Here is a 7,349-nt window from a genome sequence, read left to right as displayed (position 1 = left end):
ATCCTCATCATACAATTACATCAGGACTTGAAGATCCTTGATGATGATATTAATATGAGAGCTGGCAGTCTCTCCGGTACTATATTTGTAAACATGTGATTGGACTTAAGGGTCCTTGATCCCTGACATGTAAATAAGGACCTGGGGTTCCTTAATCATGTAACAGTACCGTATTGGTTCATAGTGCCGTACACATGGATGATAACTGTACTAGCAAATGTACTGTACACATGAATAGATACGTATTCATGACTTGATGAATAGTACCGGATATATGAATAGTGGCGTATACATAAATATTAACCATTTTGGGTAAACCGTCACTATATACAAAAGGGAACCTGCAGTTCCTTAAACTCATGGATGAGCAATTAAATGAGATGCCAGAAGTTCCTCAAAATATGGACAATTATGTAAGGGTTTGAAGTCCCGAAATATGTACATAAAATTGTAAAAATGTCCATACCATGAGAATATGTGATTTTGGCCTGAAGTTCAAAATCTAACAGTGTTGAGAACCTAAAGTTCCAACAGTTAAATGGACAACCCTTGAGGTATTATTGCAAATTGTAGTACACCACATATTTCTTTGGCATAAGAGAATGATGAATTTAATAAAGTTCGATTTTGTTATAATCGACACCTCAAGGAAGAAATATATTTTGTGAATTCCGGTTGTTAAAAAATACACCGTGAAATGGATAACATCAGTATAAACTTCAAATGATGAATTGAGGCTCCCCACATATTTTGTTATATCTGGGCCGGAAGCCCATGGATCCAAATATATGAGAGATCCTGAACTTGAAGTTGTGGGTATATAGTAGTTAATGCTCTTCACTACTATATTGCGATATTATCATGGCTTTTACTCAATTCATATTTCATGTCCATTTGAAAAGGGCAAATAAATTCTGAGTTTGTGTTTAGCCCAGGCCAAAAGTTCCGGGCTACCATGCGTTGAAATATGAAATTTGGGAGATTCGATGTGGTTATTTGAACCTATAAGGCACAAGGTTCCAAACCGTCATTTTGAAAAGACGTAAAAACCACAGGTGCAAGTTTAAGAATGTGCGCAATTATTATAACAGGAAAGGAGCATACAACAGATAGATTTTTTCCACCTGCAATGAAGGTGCAGGCCCTGTAAAATCTATAAAATTACATTATGTTCTGGAAGCCTCTGAAGGAAGAGGACGGCGCCTCTTAAGCTTAGCCATGAGCCTCTCGTGGTCTCCCAAAATTCTTTCATTGGAGACCTGCAGCATGTCTAGCCTTCTCAGTGTATCAACGGAGTATGAACTCACCAGTTTCAACAAGGAATTATTCTCTCCTTTAAGTTTCTCAACCTCCTGTTGAGACTCATGAAGCATTCTTTGAAGAGACGAATTTTCAGTTGTTAGCCTCTGAACCTCGTTTGCTCTAGCATGCAAACGATCAGCCATGTTAGAAACAGAAGCAGCACTCTGAATGCTAAAAGCCATTGAGTCATCAATAGCCTCTTCCTCAGACCTCCCTGTCAACAACATTTCATCCATTGGAATAATGAAATTCCTAGCTACTATGACAGCAGTAGCATCATTCATCATCACAGAATCATTAACTGTGAGATGACGATTTTGGGATACAAAGGATGGGCGCCAAACTTTGGCGTCACTGGTTGTTGTGGGAGCATCATTTAAATTGAAATAATTTGGGCAGGAAGAAGAGGAAGCCATTTTAAGAAGGTTTTGAAGAAAGTCTTACAAAAACTAAAGTTTCAGAAAATGAAGGAAGTTGAGTTGAAACGCAGTTGCTCCAATCAAGTTTTGCAAAGGCAATATCTATAGGCGAAAATGTGGCAACATTTCCAGGATCCCAATATCTTCTCGAATCCCCATATTATCTTTTTCTTTCCCAGAGTCCAAAACTTCACGTGGCCTCTAATAATGCCTGTCGGCACTTTCGGCGTTTTCAAGTATTATTTTCGTCAAAGCCGATCTTGCTTTACGGATTTCACGGAACTACTTTTTCAAAAGTATCCCGAGAATCTCGCAATTTTTCCTATGGTTAATTTGAAATTCACCGGTTCTATCTATTCATTGTATTTGTGTATAAATGTGTTACTAACGAAATTTTCTTTGCAGAAGACATCCAGTTTACTCCATACCTAGTGATGCGATATCTACTTGTTTTTCTTATTAGTAAGCACTCAATATGCCCGAGAAGCAAGACTATCTCTGATCATCCATTCAGGAAGCGAGACTATCCCTGATCACGTTTCCGCTACATTAGGGAACTGTGAAGGCGACCTTATGCTCTAATCTCCTGAGGTCCTTCTAGACTAGGAGAAATGAGAGCTTGTTGTCTGCTCCCACCAGCTTCCTTCCTTGATTGCTGAGCTGGTTGTCTGCTCCCACCAGCTTCCTTCCCTGATTGCTTACCTTATCTTGCAATCAATATCACAATTTTTTTTTGCATTTTTTCTCTTTTTGTAACTCTCTGTTCATAAGAGATTTTATTTCTTTAGAATGAACATCTGAAGAAAGAATCCATGAAGTGATCCTAACTCTGAGGGTTATTTGTTTTGACAGAGGCAAAAGAATTGTGATTTTTGCTCTTGCAGGATATAACTAGATCATCAAGCACTACATTATATTTGCTGGGCGGATACAAGTTTGAATGATACTTGAGAAAAGTTTCTCCCACCTAAGGATGTAAGCAATACTTGTGTTATTTTATGCTTATATACTTATTTGATATTTTATCTTGAAAGGTAACCAAATGGGGAGATAAGTCTGTTCAAAAAGAATGGCTTGTATGTATCCATGAATTATTAATGCAAATTTTACAAATTGCAAGTTGGATACATTGATAATACACTGCACAGATTAAAGTCCCATAAGAACAAAATATGGGTATAGCAGTGATCAATATGATGCACGCCTGTTGCGTAGCAAATGATGTGGATTGAAGTCCCGAAAGGACAATCCTTTGACATGTCAATATTGATATTGTGCCCGCCTAATGCGTAGCAAATTGTATGGGTTAAAGTCCCAGAAATTAATTGACATGTATGTATTAATCTGTGGCATGCCTGCAGCATGACAGATATATGGGTTCTAAATGTTCCAACTCCCTAAATGGAGATTATCCACGCCCTACTATAAAATAACGCTCCATTGGAGGTTATAATCCACATTCTCACATAATAAAAGCCCCCTGAAGTGGCTTGGGTACCCAAAAACAAAGAAATGCTTATAATTGATGCATGCGCATGCACATGAGAATGGTGGGATCATGAATTGATGAATGACAAATTTTGATTTTGGAGTAGCTACTCAAATCATCAATGGGCTGTGTTGATTGGAACCACGTTCAATTATTAAATGTCGACAATATCATTGGCCAAAAATGGAATGAGGCAATTCCATTATAGATGAGAATGAACGTGAAAGAACAAACCCACAGTACGAACCCCAAAATTTGTTAATACTGAAAGTTATACTTGGGTGTTCGGAATAAAAGGGAATATACCTACTTTGTATGACACAATGTTTTTGGCATAAACAAAGAATGTTGGGTTTTCTCCATATTTATAGATTCAATTGTGCCCCTTTATTGCACATTTACGGAGACCAACATGTTATCTTTAAGGGGTATTAAATGCACGGAGCATATTGCCAGAAGCGATTCCCTAAAGATGTATAAATAGCTGGGTTAAAGCTATATAATGTGTCATAAAGTTTAATCCCTTTAAACAAAATCCTTGAAAGGATTGAAATTGCATGAAGCAAGTCCCTGAATGACATGTGCCTGAAGCACAAAATCTGTACTCAATACTAATGTGCATAAATTGCCTCAGTGAGTACATTGATTATAATGTGTTTGCAACACATTAAAGCTTCTGAAGAGTTCAAGAAATATTTGTCTCGACTTAAAGATCGAGCATTATGCCAACGAGATTCTTGCTTATACTAAGAAAGTATTGAAACATTTTTATGAGGATTATCCGTTGGACACTTTAAGGATTTTCCGGAAGTATATTGGACCGGACATCGTATTTTCCAGATAGAGCTCAACTCCATCATTTTGGATGATGTGAGGCATATTTGATGCTATCTAAGCATAACACCATATACGGGCATATTTTTGAGTGAACTTATAAATAGCCCAAGTGTTATTAGATATGCGGACTCTGGAAATCTCTATGGTCGCTTACTGGAAAAAGCTAGTCATGAAGTTTTCAGGGGGAGATATTCATCAGGGGGAGCATGGAATTAATAAAGACCTTCATACACTGTACTCTTTTTCCTTCATCAGGTTTTTATCCCACTGGGTTTTTCCTGATAAGGTTTTAACGAGGCAGTGTCGCTCAAGATTGACTCACAGAAGCAGTATCAACAGTATGACTTCAAGATATTTTGCCAAGCATCAGGGGGAGCGTGCTGTCAATAAAGACCTTTACACACTGTACTCTTTTTCCTTCGTCCAGGTTTTTATCTCACTGGGTTTTTCCTAGCAAGGTTTTAACGAGGCAGTGTTGCACGCATGTCGATATACACAGAATTTTTTGTTACACATGATTATGTACTCTTTTTCCCTTCGACCAGTTTTTTTTTGTCCCACTGGATTTTTACTGGCAAGGTTTTTAACTAGGCATATTCCGTATAATTTGTGGTCTCCAAGGGGGAGTGTTGTAAATGATAAGGTGGAGAGTGGAGCCCACCACATGGGGCTTTACCTACAAAAGGGTTCACCCCTCATTGTAATTGATAGATAGAGATAATACTGAAGAGAGAACAACAATTCTCTGCTTCCAAATTCTCTCCTCAATTCTTTGGTTTCGTAACATATAGTTGTATTTTGAACGTGCACCACGGATATATTTGAAAGGCTTAAATATCAAAATAGTCCCTATGTTTTAACTATTTAGCCAATTTAGTTTCAATGTTTTTAATTTGGCCGATTTAGTCCTTGTATTTTACTTCATTAGTTAATGTTGTCCATTCCGTTAAATTATTGTTAAAAAAGTTCACTAAAGTTTTAAAAATTAATTTAAAAAAAATGTAATTGTTTTAAATAAATAAAGAAAGGGTTATTTACTATAAACGTCCATGAACTATGGTCCTAGTTGCAATTGGGTTCGTGCCTTTTTTTTAAGGCAATTACATCCTTTAATTAGATAATCAGTTGCAATTAAGTCCTGCTGTAATAGAATCCGTCGAGATTGACCATGTGAGTGTCACATGATCTTCTTGTTCGGGGTATATTCAACTTTTCGTCGTTTTGAACGAAACAAAATCCAATTCAGCATTGGAGAGAGGGGGAATTAAAACCCATCAAGTTGAAGATGAAAACCCAGATGCTATTTCTACACCAGAAGAAACCAAAAAAAAAAAAAAAACTCAAATTCTTCTTCTCAACCACCAAGTACCAGATTTCCTTTCTTTCTTGTTTTTGTTTTTGTTTTTGTTTTTTTTTAATGATCTTCCTTACGGTCAGTCAATTTCCAAGCCCGAGACTTGCTCGCTTTCTTCAAAGACCGGGCTTTGATGATTGCAGCAACAGTGAATATGATGGAGCACAAAAGCAAACCAATAACAAGCAAAAGCTTCAGAGAAGCAGTAAGGGACCCTTTGACATGTGGTTGGTGGGTGTCATTGGTAACCCCATCTTTGCACGGAACCAAATAGGGATCGCAGAGATCAAGATTGCCCAGAAAGGAAGTGTAATTGAAGTAACTGAACTGACCAGTACCGGGAACCAAACCCGAAAGATTGTTATAGGAAAAGTCCACAGATGTCAAGCTCTGCATTGTGGATATGGACGAAGGGATGCTACCCACCAAATGGTTTCTCGAGAGGTTGAGGTAATTCAATATCCGCATGCCTGTAATCTCTTTCGAAATCTCGCCGGCGAGCTCGTTTCGGCTGAGATCGATGAATGTCAGGAGCTTGCATTGGCTGATTTCGGGTGCGATTGGACCCACAAACCTCATCGAAGTTGAATAAATCGAGGTCGTCCATCGCTGTGGCAGTCATCGGGTGGGCAGGGTGCACGGGTTTTCTCCGTCGCTAAGCATCGAAGGTGGGTATGGGGAAGGGGAGGTTGGGGAAGATGAGATAGGGGTGCCTTTTTATGGGTTTGGTGCTACTGTTCTTGTTCTTGTTTTTATTTTTTTTGAATTTTTTGTTATTTTATTCTTTAAGATATATTTGTTCTTGTTATTATTATTATTTTTTAAAATTTACTTTTTCTCCAGCACAGTAAATAATTCTGGAAGAAGGAGCAGTTCATCCATACTAACTGAAAGGACGCTTTTACCCATAATTTTGACGGACAAATTGACAGATTTGGATGGCATGACGTAATTGCAACTGTTTGTCCAGCTAAAGAATGTAATTGCCTCAAAAAAAGTTCACTGACCCAATTGCAAATGGAGGCCAAGTTCAGGGACGTCTACAATAAATAACCCAATAAAGAAATTACAAGTTCACTTTAATGATAAACAAAATAACGGACTGCAAGCCACAAATTCTCCGATTGATCACCACCGATTCAAACCCTCTAACTAGGGGTGGGCACTCAAACCGGCAAACCGGAAATCCGAGCCGAACCACACCGAACCAAACCGGAAAAAAACCGAGTTGACCAAAAAGTCAAAAACCGGTCAAAAACCGAACCGGACCGGTTTGGACCGGATTCGAATCCGGTTCCATGTCTTCAAAAACCGAACCGGGCCGAACCGAACCGGTGAAACTAAAAAAATATATAATTTCAATATATATTTATATTTAATGCTATATTTTTAATTTCACTAAAAAAAACCTAATATTTATCCAAGTTCAATGTCAAAATATCTTTCTTTTCTCACTTTAATATTTATTAATTATATGAAATTGAATAATTTGTTAATTTTCAAGTAAAAAAATAATATTTCAGTTGAGAATTGTATTACAAAACAATTTAAAAAATAATTTTTATAATCCGGTTCAAAACCGAACCGGAACCGGAACCGGACCGAAACCGGTTCAAACCGACCGGACGGTTTTTGAATTTTTTTAATTAAAACCGAACCGAACCAAACCGCATGAATAGTATCGGATCGGTTCTAATTTGAGGCAAAAACCGGTCCAAACCGAACCGTGCCCACCCCTACCTCTAACAAAAAAACTTATTCTATTTGAATCAACGCCGTCAGTCTCTTCTACATGCCCATAATACAATCCATAGGGTGGATGAAAACATTAGCAAGATCAAAAGGGTCCTAGCAGCCATGAAAAGAAGGATGAACATAAACAAATGGATTGTTGGCTCTTGCAATCATGCTTATCCTTTATCTTATCAAGCTTACCCGCTAGCCTACT

This window comes from Prunus dulcis, chromosome 7, assembly GCF_902201215.1.
Source record: "Prunus dulcis chromosome 7, ALMONDv2, whole genome shotgun sequence".
NCBI lineage: Eukaryota > Viridiplantae > Streptophyta > Magnoliopsida > Rosales > Rosaceae > Prunus > Prunus dulcis.
This window is presented reverse-complemented; position numbering follows the sequence as displayed.